Source organism: Myodes glareolus, chromosome 26, assembly GCF_982192425.1.
Source record: "Myodes glareolus chromosome 26, mMyoGla1.1, whole genome shotgun sequence".
Classification (NCBI taxonomy): domain Eukaryota; kingdom Metazoa; phylum Chordata; class Mammalia; order Rodentia; family Cricetidae; genus Myodes; species Myodes glareolus.
The window spans coordinates 34,365,064-34,386,282 of record NC_142051.1 but is presented as its reverse complement, the minus strand read 5'-3'; positions in this window follow the sequence as shown (position 1 = coordinate 34,386,282).

The window sequence follows — 21,219 nt, the reverse complement described above, 5'->3', positions numbered from 1 at the left end:
GATGTAGGTGCTGGGAACCAATCTCTGGTCTTTTAGAAGAGCAGAAAATTCTTGTAGCTGCTGGGCTCTCTCTCTAACCTCAACAGTGAACATTCTTGAAAAGGATAATAGAATCTTCTCTCTTCTTCCTTTTCATTTCCTTACTACAGGGGAAGTGATTTGCTCTACAGTAATCTCTTTCCATGAGCCCACCATGGTGTGGTCCCTTCCCTCTGGTCCAAGGGAGTGAGGTGAATCCATCATAGAACAAGACTTCCAAAGCTTGGAACCAAAATAGCTCTTTTCCTGGGCTGAGGAGATGACTCAGTGGTTGAAGTTTTATTGTGCAGACATGAGGAGCTGAGTTCCATCCCTAGTACTCATGTAAAAGCTGAGCATCAAGGACATGTCCACACTTCCGGAGTTAAGGCAGATCCCAATGGCTTGTTGGCCAGCCAGTGTGGTTGAATCAGTGAGATCCAGATTGGAAATGCAAGTTTCTGTTCAGTCCCAACAAAACACACAGAGGCGTATATTAATTATAAACTGGTTGATATACTGGTCTATTAGCTCAGACTTATTACTAACTAGCTCTTACAACTTAAATTAATCCATGATTCTTATCTATGGTTAGCCATGTGGCTTGGGACCTTACTCAGTGAGGCATTCTCATCTTGCTTCCTCTGTATCTGGGTGACAACTACAGACTGAGCCTTTCCTCTTCACAGAATTTTCCTAGTCTGGCTGCCCCTCCTATACTTCCTGCCTGGCCACTGGCCAATAAACATTTTACTAAACCAATGCAACTGACAAATCTTTACAGGGTACAAGAGCATTATCCCACAGTACAGGTTTGGTGAGAGAATCTGTTTCAAAACACAAAGCAGAAAGAAGATACCAAATGTTGACCTCTGTCTTCTACATGTGTCGACATTGGCATGTACATGCATGGGCAAGCAAACCCATTGCATACATCACACATATAGTTGGTTTGTTGAGGTGTTTGTTAGAGAGATAGAAGACAGACTAATGTGCAAACGAAATACACAATGTCACTTTGGAAGAATGAGTGGACAGGCCTACATCTTGCTGTAGATTTTACTCTTTGCTCTGATCAAATCTCTTTTAGTCATCCAAAAATGAACCTTGTAAGGTTGGGGTCATCACAACATGAGGAATGTGTTGTGGAATAATCCTTTTTGTACCCTGTGAATATGTATTACTCTCATCGGTTTAATAAAGAGTTGATCAGCCAATGGCTAGGCAGGAAGAGGTTAGGCAGGAGAGCTAAACTGAGAGCATGCTGGGAAGAAGAGTGGGTCTTGGGGAGTCACCAGTCAGACACAGAGGGAACAGGAGATAAACATGCCATGTTGAACAAAGGTAACACCATGTGGTAGGGCATGGCTAAGATATATTGGTTAAGGGGGCTGGAGAGATGACTCAGCAGTTAAGAGCATTGCCTGCTTTTCCAAAGGTCCTGAGTTCAATTCCCAGCAACCACATGGTAGCTCACAACCATCTGTAATGAGGTCTGGTAATGAGGTCTTCTGGTCAGCAGGCATACACACACACAGAATATTGTATATATAATAAATAAATAAATATTAAAAAAAAGAAATATTGGTTAAGTTAAGAAGTAAGAGCTAGTTAGCAACAAGCCTAAGCTATCGCCATGCATTTATAATTAATAGTAAGTATCTGAGTTGGCTGGTGGGACAGAAAATCCTGCCTACAGAACTGTATTAAAGGACTACAGCGTTAGGAAAGTTGAGCACCACTCAACTCACCAAGGTTGTGACCTAGATCACAAACTGAAGACTAAGAATTTGATGCAGGAATCTGTGGAGAACCTTTTGGTTCTAAACTGCAGAAGGTGTCAGAAACTAAGGCAGGTTCTGAATGAGGAAAAGACACACCCTTCTCTCTGACTTGTAAGATGCCACTTCAGTTAAAGGTTTTCCTTTACAAGAGTTGCCATGGTCAGTGTCTCTTCACTGCAACAGAAACCCGAGCTAAGGCATGTGTGGCATGTATGTACCTGTAAGTCATGTGTGCAGGTGTCCTTAGAGGATAGAAAGGGGGTCAGTTATAAGTCACATGTTGTACGTCCTCTGTGAGAACAGTATGAGCTCCTAACTGCTGAGCCGTCTCTTCAGCCACTCTATGTTTTTGTTGTTTTGTTTTTTAAAAACAGGGTCTTATTACTAGCCTTGACTGGCCTGGAACTGGCTATGCAGACCAGGCTAGCCTTAAACTCACAGAGATCTGCCAGCTACTGCCTCCTGAACGCTAAAATTAGAGGTATGTGCCTGGCACTTATCAGAGACTTTTAAAAGCAAACTACGGTGCTGGAGAGATGATTCATCCATTAAGAGCATTATTTCAGCTGGACGGTGGTGGTGCACACCTTTAATCCCAGTACTTGGAAGGCAGAGACAGGAGGATCTCTGTGAGTCAGAGGCCAGCCTGGTGGTGTACAGAGCAAGTTTCAGGACAGTCTCCAAAGCTACACAGAGAAACCCTGTCTCAAAAAACCAAAAATAAAAAATAAAAGCATTATTATTTCTTCTGCAGAGGAACTGAGCTTGGTTTCCAGTACCTATAAGGCAGCTCACCATCATCCAGTTCCTATTTTCTGGCCTATAGGAGCACCAGGCACATTTTAATATTCTTACATATATTCCAGCAAGTCAGGTGGTGGTGGTGCACATCTTTAATCCCAGCATACAGAAGGCAGAGGCAGACGGATCTCTGGGGGTTCAAGACCAGCCTGGCCTACAGAGTGAGTTCTAAGACTGGCTCCAAAACTACTGAGAAGCCCTGTCTTGAAAAACAACACAAAAACAAACAAAAAAACATATACACTAGCAAAACATTAATACACATAAAATAAAAATGAATAAATAAATACAAGGTGGTAACATACACATGTAATCTCAACACTCACTAGGAGGTTGAGGCAAGACATTTCCATGTTTGAGACCACTCTAACCAGAAGAGCAAGACCCTATCGCAAAACAAAACAAAAAATGCAAAATATTCATTTGTGTGTACACATGTGTGCATATAGAAGTCAGAGGAGAACATGGGATGTCCCTTCTATCAACCTCCACCTCATTCTCCAGGTCCTCTTGGTGAACCCCGACCTTCCCATTTTGGGGCTATGCTGGCAGTAAAGTCCAAGTGATCCTCCTGTTTCTGCACTGGGGTTACAGGCACAAGGCCACACCTGGCTTTTTTCCTGAGGTGTTGGGGATCCATCTTCAAGCTTGAGCAGCAGGTGCTCTTACCTGCTAAGACATCTACCCACACCCCCAAAATATGCATATTTATCGTTGTAAGCACAAGAATAACATCATTGTGATTTGTAATGCAAGCAGAGCCCCCTTGCTGTGGTTCAGAAGGGCCAGAACGGAAAGGGGTTAGCTGTGCCTGTGGATTACCCGGGATCTAGGAAATCCATGAACATTAATAGATCTCAACTCCCCATCTGAATTTAGCATACAAAACCCCAAACTGTTCCTTGCTGATCACCACTAAGAGCTGTGGGAAAAAAAAAAAAGAAAAGTTGTCAATAGATCACAAAGAAAATTTTGCTGCAGAAAAATTAAAAAATGGGAAGCTGAAGTACAAGAATTAAGGAAACCACAGGGGGAAAAAAAAGAGACAGATTAAACTAATTGTATATGGAAGCTCGCAAACCAGAACAAAAAAGAATCATGTTAAACCGGGCACACACCTTTAATCCCAGCACTTGGGAGGCAGAGGTAAGCGGATCTGTGTGAGTTCAAGGCCAGCCTGGTTTACAAAAGTTAGTTCCAGAACAGGCTCTAAAGCCACAAAGAAACCCTGTCTCGAAAAACCAATTATCATCATCACCATCATCACCATCATCATCATCACCATCATCATCATCGTCACCATCATCATCATCATCATCACCATCACCGTCACCATCATCACCATCACCATCATCATCACCATCATCATCATCATCATGCTTGTTTTACATGTCTTTCAATTCCACCAAACACTTTGTCAGACTCTCTCACTCATAGTTACAAATTTCTTCTGAAATTTGGAAACTTAGAAATCTGCAGCTACGGATATCTGTCAGTTGGTAGAATACTTGCCTAGACGTCACCAATAACAGCCTAGAGCGGTGATTCTCAACCTTCCTAAGGCTGCGACCCTGTAATACAGTCCCTCAGGCTGTAGTGACCCCCGACCATAAAATTATTTCTCTGCTACTTCTTTGCTTTTTAAGATTTATTTATTTATTATGTATACAACATTCCTTTCATGTATGTTTGTATGCCAGAAGAGAGCACCAGATCTCATTATAGATGGTTGTGAGCCACCATGTGGTTGCTGGGAATTGAACTCACGACCTCTGGAAGAGCAGTCAGTGCTCTTAACCTCTGAGCCATCTCTCCAGCCCTCTTTGCTACTTCTTAACTGTGATTTTGCTACTGTTATGAATTATAATGTAAATATCTGATGTGCTGGGTATCTGATATGTGACCCCTGTGAAAGTTGTCCAACCCCCCAGCGGGTCGTGACCCCAGGTTGAGAACCCCTGATCTGCAGCTTTTAGGACTCCAGCCTTACATGGGGGCTTCGTGCGCTGTCCCGTTCATTCCAAGGCTTGCAGCTTTTAAGCAGCTGTGGTCTCCCCACTCTTCTGACTGCAGATGGCCGCTGTGGGACGTTGGGCCTCTGCTCATGTCAGGCATCTAATGAATCCTGTTAGGGCTGTGTGTGCACGCCATCAGTTCTGCTCCTCTGGAGACGCCTAGTACAACTTTGCAGTGGATTTTCCTGGTGTCTCAAAGTCACTAATCAGGGCGGCTGTCTCATTGGAATGGATTGTTGCCATAGAGACCACAGCAGACTGGGTCCTCCCTCTCATACTGTTCCTATCCTGACAGCTTACTGGGTTTTTAGGGGGGAAGCGCTCAGGCCTTGTTACTAACACATCACTCTTTTACAGACAAACGGTACGACAAGCACATCTCTTCTGGTTGGTTAGTCCAAAAGATTCTGAGTTTTAATTCGCCTCTGGGAGCTTGTCCCACAACCACAAACATGTGTGTGTGTGTGTGTGTGTGTGTGTGTCCAAATTTTCCTCTTGTCCAAGTGACTTGCCCATGATTTTTTTTTAATATCAGTCAATATTCTTTCTGTTGTAACACTAAAATGCATTTAAATGTATTTGCAAAATAATAATGATAATTATTTTCTAGCCAAGTAACTAGGACTTGGTTTCTCTGTTCATGTATGGTGACTTATCTCCTCATAGCCATAAAACGGCTGCAGAAATGCCAGCCTTAACATGTCTTCAAATTCACAGTCAGCAGAGACAGTGGACTTGCTTGATGGTGGCATTCGTAAAGGTCTTGAAGTCTCCTCTGTTGCACAGGAGCACATGCGCGGGATGCCTTGAGGCTGGACCATGACTCTGCTCTTGATGGAAGAGTTCCTAGTGTTGCTGGGATCTAGACTTGGAGTTGAGGAAGGGGAATTCCCCCGGGAGGAAACAGGAAGTTCATTCTCTGAGGCAGAGCAGGCTAAGAAAACCTCTGGTGGTGGTGTCGTTAGCTTTGCCTCAGACCCAGGACTCTCTTCTAAGAAGTCGACTATTAGTCATCGTGGACAGCTGTCCTTGAAATCAGTGTGCATCTGGGTAGACACCAAGATCAGATTTCCTTTCCGCCCCAAGAGCTTGGCCAGCAGAAAGTAAACAGGGACAGTCGGACCTGTGCAAACAAGTCCTGGTTAGACTTGAGGAGGCCCTTGGAACGTTGTATGTATGGAACAAACAGGAAAGAAAGAAAAACAAACAAACAAAAACAAAACACTTACTTTCTCTTTACCAAAGATGCCTTTCTAGCTTACAGAAGAAAGGTTTGAAGAGTATGAATAGTGAAATGGAGAAGGTTTGAAGAGTGTGAATAGTGAGATAGGGAAGGGCTGAAGAGTGTGAATAGAGGGAGAAGGTTTGAAGAGTGTGGATAGTGAAATGGAGAAGGTTTGAAGAATGTGAATAGTGAGATGGAGAAGGTTTGAAGAGTGTGAATAGTGAGATAGAGAAGGGTTGAAGAGTGTGAATAGTGATATAGGGAAGGGTTGAAGAGTATGAATAGAGGGAGAAGGTGTGAAGAGTGTGAATAGTGAGATGGAGAAGGTTTGAAGAGTGTGAATAGTGAGATAGAGAAGGTTCGAAGGGTGTGAATAGTGAGAGACAGAGAAGGTGTGAAGAGTGTGAATAGCGAGATTGAGAGATGAGGAATCAAACCACGATTTAGAGTAGCGGCTTTCAACCTGTGGGTCAAGACCCCTTTGGGGCTCCCACAATCCTTCCACAGGGGTGGAATTTCAGATATTTACACAACGACTCACAGCAGTAGCAGAATTACAGTTATGGAGTAGCAACGAAAATAATCTTATGGCTGGGGGGCTCACCACAACATGAGGAACTGTATTAAGGGGTCACAGCATTAGGAAAGTTGAGAACCACTGATTTAGACTAAGGCTGTCTCTATGAAAAAGACACTTGGGACGCGCCTGAATCGATACAGACCAACACTACATATAAAGCAAGAGGCATTTCAAACATCGGCCACTTTTATTAGGGGAAAGGCAAGTCATTTGTGGTGTGGTCACTGTGTCTTATGTCATTTTGAATAAGATGTTGGGGACACTTATGAAAACGAAGTTAACTTTTAACAATAAAAACAAAATTAGCTCTTGACTATGTAAATTAAAGCCAGACTCATACCAAGTCACTGCAGGCAGGAGTGAGATTTCTCTCTAGGCCAAATGTATCAGAAACTCGAGTCAAGCCAGCGTAGGCGGAAGGGGGTCTCTGTAGGGAGATTGTGTGACCTGCAGACAATGAAGCAGAGCTGTCTATGATGTCTGGAATCTTCTCTCACCTCACCCTAATGTCTGGAATCTTCTCTCACCTCACCCTCCTCTCAAGGGCACAGGACAAGCTCGGGTGTTGGTGCTTGTCTTCCACCACCTCTCAGAGACCAGATTCTCTTATTGAGGTTTGTTGTTATTGTTGTTGTTGCTGCTGCTGCTGCTGCTGCTGCTGCGGAGCAGGCCAGGGCCTTCAGGGAAGTGCTTGCCCCCACCTCCCATCTCTCTGAAGGAGCGATAGGGTTATAGATGCATGCATTCCTGAGTCCAGTTTTATATTGGTTCTGGGGACCTGACCTCCGGTGTGTGTGACAAGCACTTCACCCACTGAGCCCTCGCCCTAGCCCCAGAATCTTCTTGTTTCATCTGGCTCCTTAGCACCTGTTTTCTTCATGGGCAATCACACCACACGTAAGTTGGCTCTACCATCCCCCCCCACACGCACAATTGTCTCAGATAGAAAAGAAGTCTGTTGACCTAGCTCTATCTTTTCAAATGCTGAAGATGGGCTCTTGGTGCTTGCTCAGCATCAGACACTAAAGTGTGATTGGGCCAGCTGTAGGCTGTGTTTACTTTTCTCCACCCTAATCAGCTATGGTAGGAGGTAGGGGATCCCCTTGACATGGGTCCTTTCTAAAAGAAAAGAGTTGGAAAGCTGGGTCCTCAAGTTTGCTGCTCAGTAATAATGTACAGTAAGTAAGTCAGCAAAAGCACTTCCATTCATAAGAAAGCTATCGTAGCCATAGGAGAGCTCCAGCGCGAGATAAATTCTTGGTACAGATGCCCCAAATGCTTCCAGGTGGCTCCAATCTTTCAAAAACAAAATCTCTCTGTTCTGCGACCTCAGGGGCTCCCTTTGCTGCTCTGGGACTCAGATGGACTCTGAGCTCTGAGTTGGATCTATATTTTGTTAGTCAAAAAGAAAAAAGACATGACTTCACATCTTGGCTGGTTTTAATCTTGCTACACTGTTGAGGATGACCTTAAACTGCCAATCTCCTTCCTTCTTCTTCTCCTTCTCCTTTTCTCCTCCTCCTCCTCCTCCTCCTTTTCCTCCTCCTCCTCCTCCTTTTCCTCCTCCTCCTCTTCCTCCTCCTCCTCCTCCTTCTTCTTCCTGTGATTTCAGGTGTGTATCACCTTATCTGGCTTGTGTGGTCCTAGGCTTCACCCAGGCATCCAGTCTTTCAAGGCAAGCCCTCTGCTAACTGAGCTATACACCCGGCCCTTGCTGTCCTTTGACAAGGTTACATTTTCCCTCTCTCCTTTCATACCTGCATGATAGAATATAATCATAGCTGCTTTTTTTTTTTCCCGGACCCAGTCCGGCTGTCCTGAAACTCACTATGTAGACTAGGCTGGCCTTGAACTCACAAAACTCCACCTGCCTCTGCCTTCCAAGTGCTGGAATCAAAGGCGTGCACCACCACACCTAGTGATACCCACAGCTTCTTACAGGGGTTTTTTGTTGTTGTTGTTGTACAAGAAATAGGGAACAGGTTCCTGGTTTCTAGATGTTGTGCTCCACTAAAAGAAAGCAGAACTCCTTAGAAGAAAGGCTGATTCCAGAGCTAGGGCTGGAAGCGTGTCTGCACCAGCATGCTGCACAGCAGGAGAAAGGGAGGACCCAAAAGTGATGGACGATGTGCCAGGCAGCTGCAGGAAAGCCTGCGTCTGAAGGAGGATCAATCCCATCCTCCTTCTAGAAGCGCCATCCTTCAACTCTTGGCCGCCACCTTCAACCCCCATTCTTCAGATATCTTCTTCTCGAGCCTTGCCTGTCCCCTAAATATATGGGATTTTTCTTGGCTTTCTGACCTCAGCCTTTTCAGCTTTTTTTCTTTTTTCTTTTTTCTTTTTCTGCTTCCTCTTAGGCAATCTTGGCCAATCCTAGCCTGGGTTGTTGTATGAAGACTCTCAGCCACACTGTTTCTGGGTGCACTCGTGTGTGAGCTATAGTGACAGCAGGGACTCAGCAACCGCTTTGGCTAAAAGCACCACTTCCTCCCCGGGCCTACAAAGAAACTACAAGCAGAGCAAAGCCCGGCATCGGGCCTTCGTTTTGCATCAGCCCTCTTCATCTTGAAACTGTGGGTCAGACTTCTGCCTAACCTTCACGTAGGTATTCCCCTCATCTTATGACCTTTGAAAGGTTTCTGCACCCCAATAAGCCTCTCTGCCGGCGCAACAATCCAAATCAGACCAAATCAAACTGAATTAGAAAAAGCCCAGGTTTAATGGATACAAACCCTCCCAGATGGCTTTCCAGTCTGCCCCCAGAGAGGAGTCAGAAAAGGAAGAGTAGAAAACCATGTGCTTATTCTCTGGGGAGCGGTTTAAATACCCTGTGGGAATGGTCTTGAGCCTCTCTGGGGAGGGTCATCGTTTGGCAGGCTTTCTCAGGGGCAGACTCTGGACTGAGGCAGCTCCAGGGGAGAGAACATTCCAGACTCTTAGGATATATGAATGCCAGGGTCTAGGGTGAGGCTTCCATCCAAACATTCCAGACTCTTTGGATATATGGATACCAGGGGCTGGATTGAAGTTTCCATCCAAACACTCTTCCCCCACCCCTTTCTACTTTTCACTATCTATCACTGTGGAGGCGGGCTTTCAAATCTCACATAGGCTCAAGCCGTGCCCAGTGAGCCTCCTCTTACCTGCCTCTTAGTAGGACTCTCAGTTCCCACACCAAGTCTGCCTGCAGGCCACCATGTCACACCATGATCGTAATGGACTAAACCTCTGAAAATGTAAGCCACCCAGTGACACGTTTTTCCTTTATAAGAGTGGCTGTGGTCATGGTGTCTCTTCACAGCCATAGGAACCCGAAGGCAAGGGCAAACCAAAGAAAGGGCAGAGCCGTGCGTGGTGGAGCAGCCGGTGCCCATTTTCCCAGAGAAGAGGATGCCTTTTTTTTTTTTTTTTTTTTTTTTTATTCTTAACTGTGCTTAGGTAAGTTGTGATGTGGACTTACACTGTCTTCATTCATTCAGGCTCCAGAGAAGTTGCTTGAATGCTGGAATTCTATAAGATCTTTATTCTATAAGTGAGGAAAGACACAACCCTCACTGTGAATGCTGGGTCATCTGGATGTAAAGAGTTGTGTACGTGTGTGTGTGTGTGTGCGCACGCGCGTGCGTGTCCGTGTTCCCTGTCTCACTAATCATCACTCATGTTCCTCCCCATACAAATCAATCACCAAGTCCTGCTCATCCCACTGTGGATCTCTGAGATCAAGCTCCCCTTAATCCTCTGTGCTGGTTCCCTAATCCAGGCCCTTGTCAGTTGCCACCCTAATCACTACATCAGTCACATGATGGTGCCTCCAGCATGCCCTCTCCTGCTTCTGTTCCAGCCTGCCCTCCTCTCTCCACCCTTTAGACAGAATGAAGCTTCTAAAAATGTCCTCCCTCCCGAAAATTCTTCCTCGGTGGTATCGACAGCTGTGTTCTAGCATTTGCACGGCAAAAATAAAAATCAGCGTGGTTAGCAATGCAAATAAACTTTCTCTTTCCTTCCCAGCAAGGAATCGAGAAGGGCAGAAAGTGTATTTGCATAAAGAATTATCTGCATTTAGAGCCTATTTTGATAGTCTGATTCACTCTTAAGAAATTATGACTCATTGAGAATCCACTGGATGACATGACTGCGAAAAAAAAAAAAAAAACTTGAATGTGTTATTGGCACCGTCAGTACACGTAGAGTGTCTTGAGCAAGAAAAAAAAAGTGCTCAGTTCTAAGTAACACATTTTCAGAGAGATGCTATTAAAAGAATGGCATGAATGGATGCATGGGCCCATAGACCAGCAACCAAGAGAGGAGAGGTTCGGAGAACATGTCATATGGATAACCAGAAAAAAAATCAATTCAAAATATGAAGAAATCTGACAAGGGTTTTTGAATGTCTAAAGAGCTGTCATTTGTAAAATGGAGTCCACTTATTTTGTAGTTCTAGGGGTAGGATCAGGTTTGAGGATGGCAAGCCATAGGGACACTACCCTCAACACTTTCTAGTAAGACTCTAATAATGGAGTTAGCGTCCTGTAAAGGGCAGAGACTTCTAACTACTAGAAACATTCATATTGCTAGAGAAAGACAGGGTAATGTGTGCAGACGATAACTTTCTCTGTGGAGTCAGTAGCCTCCTCCCACATCGACGTGGGAACCACAGTCGGTTTGCTTGTGCTTGAACAGTGCCTGCCTTTACCCACCGAGCCGCCTCACTGGTCCCACTTTCTCAAAGACTCCAATAGCTCAGGCAATAAGAGGAAGAACTGATAATGGATTAAATCAAATGAAAATGTTTCTACACGGCAAAAGAAACAATCGGAAGCATGAAAGCATGAAGTCCTAGCCCACAAAATGAGAAAATAAAATCTTATTCATCTGGTAAGGAGCTAATATCTAGAATATATAAAGAACGCCAAAAAAATAAAAAATAAAAAAAAGAGCAAACGAGAGAACAAATAACCCAACCAATGAGTGAGCAAGTGAACAGAAGAGATACTGATCAACTAAATTAAAGTGCATCCTTTTAATCCCAGCACTAGGGACACAGAAGCAGGCAGATCTCTGTGAGTTCGAGGCCAGCCTGGTCTACAGCACAAGTTCCAGGACAGCCAGGGTTACACAAAAAAACCCTGTCTCAGAAAAAAAAAAAAAGGAGGCGGGAAGAAGGAGGAAGAGGAAAAAGAGGAGAAAGAAGAAGAAAAGAAGAAAAAATAAACAATAATGAATGCTGACAAGATAGGAAGAAAAGTAGCCCTTACTCTGCCAGTGAAAGAAAGAATTAATCTAACCCTATGGAGAGTAGTATGGAAGCTGTCTTTAAAAGGAGTCATAAAGAGAACTTCTATACGATCTAGCCCTACAACTTCTGGGTATATACCCCCAAAAGAAAGCAAACTTACCACACTGTCCTCTGATTTTATCCACCATTGAAAGTCATATTACATTCTATTCTGCTGTGGGACAATGTTCTGTACCCTGCCAATTTTATTTTAATAAAATGCTAGTTGGCCAGTGGCCATGCAGGAAGCATAGGTGGGGCGACCAGAACAGGGGAATTCTGGGAAGAGAGAGTCAGTCTGCAGTCATCACCCAGACACAGAAGAAGCCAGACACAGAGCAAGCAAGATGTGACTGCCTCACTGAAAAAGGGATCAAGCCAAGTGGGTGCTGGGAATTGAACCCAGGTCCTCAGAAAAAACAGCCAGTGTTCTTAACTGCTGAGCCATCTCTCCAGTCCCCATTTTCGTTTTTAGTGTATACAGGTCCCCATGGAGGCCAGAAGAGAGTATTACATCCCCGGAGCTAGAGGTACAGGTGGTTGTATGCTGCCTGAGTGCTGGGGTCTGACCTTCAGTCCTTTATAAGAACAGCAAGCATGCTTCCCTGCTGTGCCATCTCTCCAGCCTCCAGAAATATGATTTAAAAAAAATTTATGAAGTGAGATCTGGTACACAGTTCACAGAGTGCTTGCTAAGCACACAGGAGGCCTCTGGTTCTTCAGTGCAACATAAAACCAGGTGTGAACATTCTCGCCTATAATTCCAGCACTCACGCAGGGGAGGGAGGGTGACCAGACATTCAAAGTCATCTCCGGCTGCATATAGCAAGTTTGGGGCCAGCCTGCACTACGAAACCTTATCCTAAATGGAGATTATGTCTAGATATAAATTATAAGGAATGTGTGTATGTGAGAGAGAAAGACTGAAAAACAAGTTTCTTTCAAAGTCAAACATGAACCCCAACTATTCCTTCCCAAGATAAAGTAAATCTTTTTAATGGGTGGTTTGTTCATGAAAATCCAAACCTAAGGAGAACTCAAAGGTCCATGTACAGGTGACTGGATAAACAAACTGTGGTATATCCATATAAGTAATGCTTCTTAGCATGTGTGATGATTTGAATAAGAATGGTCCCATAGGCCTGTATATTTGAATGTTTGGTTCACAGTTGGTGGACTGTTTCGGAAGGATTAGGAGGTGTGGCCTTGTTGGAGGAAGTGTGTGGCTGGAAATGGGTCTTGAGGTTTCAAAAGCCTATGCCAGGCATAGTCTCTGCTCTGTCTGCCTCCAGCCTCGGGTAGGTAAGGTCTCAGTTCCTGTTCCAGCACTGCACGGGCCTGTCTCCTGCCAGGCTTCCTGCCAGGGACTCACCTCTGAAACTGTAAGCAAGCCCCGCCCCCTTCAATGCTTTCTGTTGTAACTAGGCTAGGTCCCGGGGTCTTCTCACAGTAACAGAAGAGCAATTAAAGCAATTAAGATGGACAGTAAAATGGAAACTAATGCATGCAACTGCACGGAGAAGCCACAAAGAGTCTATATACTACCTGGAAGAAAAAATAAACAGGCACTGGGACCTACTCTGAAATTCTACTGTATAAAAGTCTAGTTGACAGTGACAGGAAGCAGAATGGTGGTTTAGGGTGGGAAGTCAGGGTGATGGGCAGCTTTAACTTTGGGAGATGATGAAATGTTTATCTTGACTTAGGTGGTAATTACATGGATAGATACACTAGTCACATCTCTGTAAACCCTGTATATTTTATGATGCACCGTTATACCCCATTAAAGGGGATTTAAAAATGGTTTCCCATGAAACAACCATCCTTAACCAAACCCTGGGTTTATGTAGGCCCTCTCGGCACTGCATAAAACCAGGTGCAATCCTGATTTCGTTTATTTGCAAATTGTTTTAGTAATTATACTAGAAAGTTTCTTTTTCAGATTTCTATTTAAAGAAGATCCAATAAATTTTTTTCTTAAAACAATGGGCTTGTTCATTTATGCCTTTAATAAATAAAAGTTTGCTAACTAATAGTGTTCATGAGTGTGTGATAATCAATTTGACTTCATCTTCTGGAGCACAAACCTATACCTAAAGGCGTGATGCACGCCTTTAATCCCAGCACTGGGGAGACAGAGGCAGACGGATCTCTGTGAGTTTGAGGCCAGCCTGGTCTACAAGAGCTAGTTCTAGAAAAGCTAGGGCTGTTACACAGAGAAACCCTGTCGCAAAAAAACAGAAAAGAAAAACAAAATAGCCTCCTTGACATTACCATGGATCTTACAGAGCTTGGCTGTTGTCCAACTAAAAAAAAAAAAACTAAAAAACAGGTTTTTTCTCACAACTAGCAGTTATATAAATATTTAATGATAGACTAGTAGAATGGCTTCTGACAGTGATATTTATTGAACCACCCCTTCTCAAGTAGGAATATTCAAATTCTCTGCCAATCAGGTTCTTCAAAGTGACAAGCACAGGGTGAGCAGTCCGGCTGAACGCTATGTCACAGTGCCCTCTGGTGGCTTTTATTGGGAATGTGTTCTGCAGGCCGGGGCATCACAAGGCACTTTGCTTCACAAGCTTTTCAAAGAGCTGTTTTGAAAGGAGCATCATCCCACAACCCCAACTCAAAACGCCCACTAAAACCCACAAGTGGTATTTCCTGGGAGGGTCAGTGAGGCGATAAACGAGTCTGTCCCCGCTATGGGAGACGGAGGAAGATACAGGGAAGAGAGGCTGGAGATGGAGAAAACCCAACACCGGCAACACATGAAAATAACATTGCAGTAACTACTTTAATCTACATTTTCAGTGCATTGAAGTCTAATTCCCCAAAGCACTGACACGCAACTGTGTGCTCCCAGAATTCTGGAGCTCTGTACTCTCTAGAAGTCGAATCTGGACTCATAGTAGCATGCTTTTTTTAAATCACTTTATCTGAGCTACGAGTCTTTCTTTTTAAGATTTATTTATTATGCATACAATGTTCTGCTGATATGTGCACTCCAGAAGAGGACACCAGATCTCATTATTGATGGTTGTGAGCCACCATGTGGTTGCTGGGAAAAGAACTCAGGACCTCTGGAAGAGCAGCCAGTGCTCTTAACCTCTGAGCCATCTCTCCAGCCCCTGACCTACTGATCTTATTCTTCCACATTTATAGCATATATTGATCTTCAAAAATTTTTCAGGAGAAATCAACATAATTTGGAGGAGGGTTTGCAACAGGGTTTCTCTGTGTAGCCCTGGCTGCTCTGAACTCACTCTATAGAGTATGCTGGCCTCGAACTCAGAGAACTGTCTTCCTGTGCCTCCTGAGTGCTAGGATTAAAGGCATGCGCCGCCACCGTCCAGCATAAATTTTTTCAATATAACTTTGTTCAGTAAAAATTTGAACAAAATTAATCATGTTTCAAAGTTAGCAACACAGGGGGCTGGAGAGATGGCTCAGTGGTTAAGAGCATTGCCTGCAGGGCAGGAAACCCTGACTGCCCTAAGGGACGAAGAGGGAGGAGGAGAGGGAGTGGGGGGAGTGGGAGGGTGTTGGGAAGAGGGGCGGAAATGGAAACTTTTATAATTTAATAAAATTTACAAAAAAAAAAAAAAAAAGAGCATTGCCTGCTCTTCCAAAGGTCCTGAGTTCAATTCCCAGCAACCACATGGTGGCTCACAATCATCTGTAGTGAGGTCTGGTATCCTCTTCTGGCCTGCAGGCATACACGCAGACAGAACATTGTATACATAATAAATAAATAAATAAATAAATATTAAAAAAATAAATACAAATAGAAATATCAATTTCAATTAAAAAACAAACCAACCAAAGGGAAAAAACAAGCAAACAAACAAAACAGAAAACAAAAAACAGAAAACAGCAAACAAAAACTTTGCTCCTTTCTCTTTGCCTCTCCATCCCTCTCCGGTCATCATAGCGGCATCACAGCGGCGCCGTGAGCTGCTGTGTACCATGGAATAGACCCTTTTGTCTGAACAGCTTCTCTTACAAATGTTCACTGCGTAATTTGTTGGTCAGGTTCAAAGCCTCTTACCTTGGCAGACCATCAACACTGGACCCCCACAGAAACTCTGGGGACATTCCAATGTTGCTTCAAGTTATGTAGACCACGCAGTCTCGGTTCTGGGGGACCAGTCCCTTTGGACCAGTCCCTTTGTCATAGATGGGGTAGATACTGGGGTGTGCCAGCTCAAAGTACTGGATGGATACTTGGGAGACTGCAGAGTTGGGTCTCTGGGAGTCCTCCCCTCAGGTGAGGGACAGTGAGAACTCTCCCACTCCTGTGGTGAGGGGTGGGGCCATCTTTCCCAAGTATGGAGGTCCAATACCCCGGGATCAGAGAGGGACAGGGTCAGTTCTCCCTGGGTCAGTGAGGGTCGGGACCAGCTCAGCAAGGTCCTTGTACTTCAGTTCATGGTCCCTGTGGTAACACGGACAACAGTGACCAACACATCCCAGCTGCAGCAGGATCATTGACCCAGACACTGCAGCAGCTTGGGCCTGGATGTCACAATGGCCCTGGGTGGCAGCTTAGGCCTCTCAGATCCGGATGGGCCCACGATCCTCTGGCACCAACATGGCTTCAGGTATCTGCCCAGACCCCGGGCATCTGGACTGCCTTCAGTGGTAACCTGAGCCACAGACATCAGTGCGGACCCTAGCCACAGTGTGGTCCTTGGCATTGGCAGCCTCGGGGAGGATGTCACCATGGCACTAGGTGACTAAACAGGCCCCTCAGATCAGCATCACAAGGTGGCCCTTGGACAATATGGCCCCAAGTGACGACCCAGACCTCAAGCATCCACAAGGCCTTCAATGGTACCAGGAACCATGGACATCAGCACAGACCCTCGGTGCGGTAGGGACACGGAACCCAGACATGGCCCCCGGCTGCAGCACGGGCCAGTCTGGGGCCCCAGGTGGCAGCCCCGGCCACTCAGATCGGGATAGCCTCTGCTGTGGCACGGATCTTGGGCACCAATGATACCACATGTGGCGGCCCAAGCCCCAGGCATCCTCACAGCCTTCGGTGGTCAACAGGATCCATGGATATAAACACAGGGCCAGCTGCAGCAGGGCCAGGACCTGGACGTGTACCCTGGCAGCAGCCCAGGACCCGACATCGCCATGGCCCCAGTCGGCAAGCAGGCCTCCCACATCTGCCCAATCACATCCCCTTCACCTCTACAGATGTGCGTACCTCTACAGATGTGCGGACCTCTACAGGACAGGGACCCCTCTGCTTCTCTCCTACCCATATCCGTCTATGTATTTGCTCACCATAATGGCACCAGTCATTAGCTTCTTCCCGCCCATCCTGGGCAAACCACCATGGGCAGCATGAATACATTAGGTAAGTATTTCTGACTAGCTGTATCAGACTTAACTTTTGTTGGTGGTGGCTTTTAGAGACAGGGTTTCTCTGGATAGCCTTGGTTATCCCGGACCGCACTCTCTATAGACCAGATTGGCCTCAAACTCACCTGCCTCTGCTTTCCCAGTGCTGGGATTAGTGGTGTGTGCCACCACCACTGGTAGACATACTTTCTGGCAAAGCAGGAGGATCATTGAGTTTGAGGCCAGCATTATCTACAGAGTACAGAGATAATTTCAAGACAGAAAGAACTACACAAAGGAACCCCGTCTCAGAAAACAAACAAACAAAACAAACAAGAAGAAAGAAAAACATAGAGCACTTCAAATATTCCCTTTTGGTAACAGGGTCACATTGTTATCAGTTATTAACCTTTATTTTTCTTCTATTTACTACTCTTTAAACTACAATGGCCTGCTTAGATGTCCAGTTACATCTCCTGTGCTAAATAAACTAGGTTAAAAATAGATTTTTTGAGGGGCTGGAGAGATGGCTCAGTGGTTAAGAGCATTGCCTGCTCTTCCAAAGGTCCTGAGTTCAATTCCCGGCAACCACATGGTGGCTCACAACCATCTGTAATGAGGTCTGGTGCCCTCTTCTGGCCTGCAGACAGATACACAGACAGAATATTATATATACATAATAAATAAATAAATAAATAAATATTAAAAACAATTTTTTAAAAAATAGATTTTTGAATAAAAAATTAATTTTCACTCAATTTTACATTCACACAAATGCTCCAATATTAGTGTGACTAGAACTTTGCCAACTCCCAAGTCTGGTGACTTCAAGTTGTCTTCTGACCTTACTGGGGGTCTAGAGAGCTAGCTTAACAGTTAAAAAAACTGGCTACTCTTCCAGAGGACCCAGGTTTGATTCCTAGCACCCACATGGTGCCTCACAACTATCTGTTAACTCTAGTTCCAGAGGATCCAAGCCTTTTTCTGGCCTCCACAGGAACCAGAAATGCACATCATAGACAGATATACAAGCAGACAAAAAACACATATAAAGTAAATAATGAGTACTATGGCAACACATACAAACACCCACACAAATACATAAATAAAAATGCTTTTCAAAAAGATTCCTGCCAGGCAACGGTGGCGCGTGCTTTTAATCCCAGCACTCAGGAGGCAGAGGCAGGAGGATCCCTGTGAGTTCGAAATCAGCCTGGTCTACATAGTGCGTTCCAGGACAGCCAGAGCTACACAGAAAAACCATCTTGAAAAGCCAAAAAGAAAAAAAGAGCCGGGCGGTGGTGGCGCACGCCTTTAATCCCAGCACTCGGGAGGCAGAGGCAGGCGAATCCCTGTGAGTTCGAGGCCAGCCTGGTCTACAAGAGCTAGTTCCAGGACAGGCACCAAAAACTACAGAGAAACCCTGTTTCGAAAAATCAAAAAACAAAACAAAAAAAAAAGAAAAAAAGATTCCTTACCAGCTAAGCAGAAACCCCAGGGCAGTGATGCTATCAAAGATCATAGTAATTAATATTAATCACAGGGTTGCAGCGGTTGGGACAGGCTCGAAAGCTATTTTGTGTTTTGAATTTATGTGTATGTGTAAATGTAGGTGTCAAAAAAGTCCTTAGTACTGGAAATATAGATAGTTGTGAAATGACAAGCGTACTGAGAATCAAACCGAGATCCTCTGGGAGAGTAAGTGTCCTTAGCCCCCCAGTGCTAAATTTTAAGATATCCAGAAAAGAAAAAGATTTGATTTTTTTTCTAGAAAGTGCTTTCTTTTGGGGGCGTGGGTTGAGACAGGGTTTCTCTGTAGCTTTGGAGCCTGTCCTGGAACAGGCTCTGTAGACCAGGCTGGCCTCGAACTCACATACACCTGCCTTTGCCTCCCAAGTGCTGGGATTAAAGGCGTGCGTCCCCACGGTCCCGCCTTGGAAAGTGCATTCTTGAGTGATAAGATAACACATAATAGACTGAAAGAGAGGTCTGGAGTTTAAGTTGGGATGCTGGCCCTCCTATTTGCTGGGTGGGGTTCAAGTCATCCAGCCTCAGCTATATAAAGAAGGTGAAGTTGCTCCTCAAAAGGATCATCTTGAGAATTTAAAAACCTATGGGCAGGGCCTAGCAAATAGTAGATGATCAACCTGGAACTGCTTCCTAGAGCCAAGCATCTTTTTCAGGTGAATCGTGTCCTAAGTTTCTTCACAAAACTCAAGCAGGATGTACCCATATGTGCAGCCGTAGCATGACTGACAAAAGGAAAACCACTTTCTAACGGGATCCGAGGGCCACTACCAGGATAGAATTAATACTGGGTCCTCTAAACTTGGGCAAGAGGCCACAGCTAAGGTCACAGACTCTAGGGAGAACCCATTACTGTTTTGTAAATGTTCATGTGGTCCAACTACCTTCTAAATACTTACGCGTACACACATATACACTTCAGTGCTACTCTCGGCCTCACAAGTTTCTATTTACAACAGGCAATGGTTAGCACCAGGACTTGTAACTGATCACAGTTCTAAGATCAAGAGCCTGCTGAGTGCTTATCCCTAAACGTAGCACCTGTAACACAGCTTCCGAGGCTCGAGAAACATTGAGAATAGGCCAGGAAGAATGGAAGAGCCCAAAGATGCAGACAAGTGCTGCCTTTTAGACATGACACAGCCACTGCGCTCATGAAGTCAGAGCGGGTGTGATTATCTGCGCAAAATCAAGCCAGTCAAAAACTCCAGCATTGGGGAGGAGTTTGGGAAATAACTCAGTGGTTAAAAGCATTTGCTGCTCTTCCAAAGGATCCAGGTTCAATTCCTAGCACCCATATGGTGGCGTATAACCAATCTGTAACTCCACTTCCAGGCAACTTAATGCCATTTGGCTTCCAGGGACACCAGGCATGCATGTGGTATAGAGACGTGCATGAAGGCAAAACAGCAAGACACTAACTCATTAAACAAATTAAAAACAACTAGCACGACGGGGGATGGGGCTTCACCCCCGCTGAGGAGCTATTGGTACTGGTGGCTGCTGGAGGGAGGGGAGTGGTGTGGCCAGCTAGCAAGTTGCCCATGCTCCAGTACATAACTTCCCAACCGTGTTCATGCAAACAACCCTGTCGGACTCAGTGGGTCACACACTGTAAGACTTGAAAGTAGGAAGTGGGCCTGGAAAGACAGGGTTCAGAGGGAGTGGGATGAGAGGGGAAAAGGGGAAGAAGGGGAATGAAAATGACCAATATATATACTGGCGTGTGTGTGTGTGCATGTTTATGTGCGTGAGAGAGAAATAATAAAACTCAAGAAAATCATGTACATTTTAACTATATTGACATATTAACAATATTTTGCTGATGATGTAAAAATATTTAATTATACTGGACTTATGAAAATAATGATAGAGCCAGAGGGTGGTGGCACACGCCTTTAGTCCCAGCACTCGAGAGGTAGAGGCAGGCAGCAGAACTCTGTGAATTCAAGACTATCCTGGTCTACAAAGTGAACTCCAGGACAGCCAGGGCTGTTACAGAGAAACCCTGTCTCGAAGAATAGGGCTGTATGGTGGCTCATTCCTGCAATCCCAGTACTTGAAGTTCAGGTAGAAGGAGTATGTGAGTCCAGAGACAGCTCACACTATGTAATGACTCTGTCAAAAAAGACTTTAACCCCAGTACTTAAGAGCAAAGGCAGGTAGGGCTGAAGGAATGGCTCAGCGTTTTGTTGTTGTTGTTGTTATTCAAGACAGTTTCTTTGTACAGCCCTCACTCTGGAGACCAGGCTGACCTCAAACACAGAGATCTGCCTGCCTTTGCCTCCTGAGTGCTGGGATTAAAAACACTGCCAATATACCCAGCTAGATGGCTCAGTTAGAAGCACGAACTTCACCTCCAGAGGACCTGAGTTACACTCCCAGAAACCATGTTGGTTGGCTCACAACTGCTTTTAAGTCTAGCGAGCCAGAGCCTCTGTGGTCACCTGTACTCATCTGTACACATATTTACACATCATTAAAAATAATTAAAAATAAAATAAAGAGGTAGAAGCAGGTAGATTTCCGTGGGTTCAAGGCCAGCTTGATCTATATGGAAGAACAAGTCAGCCAGGGCTACACAGAGATAGACTCTGTCTTAAAAAAACAAAATAAGTAAATGAAACAGAGGGGAAAAA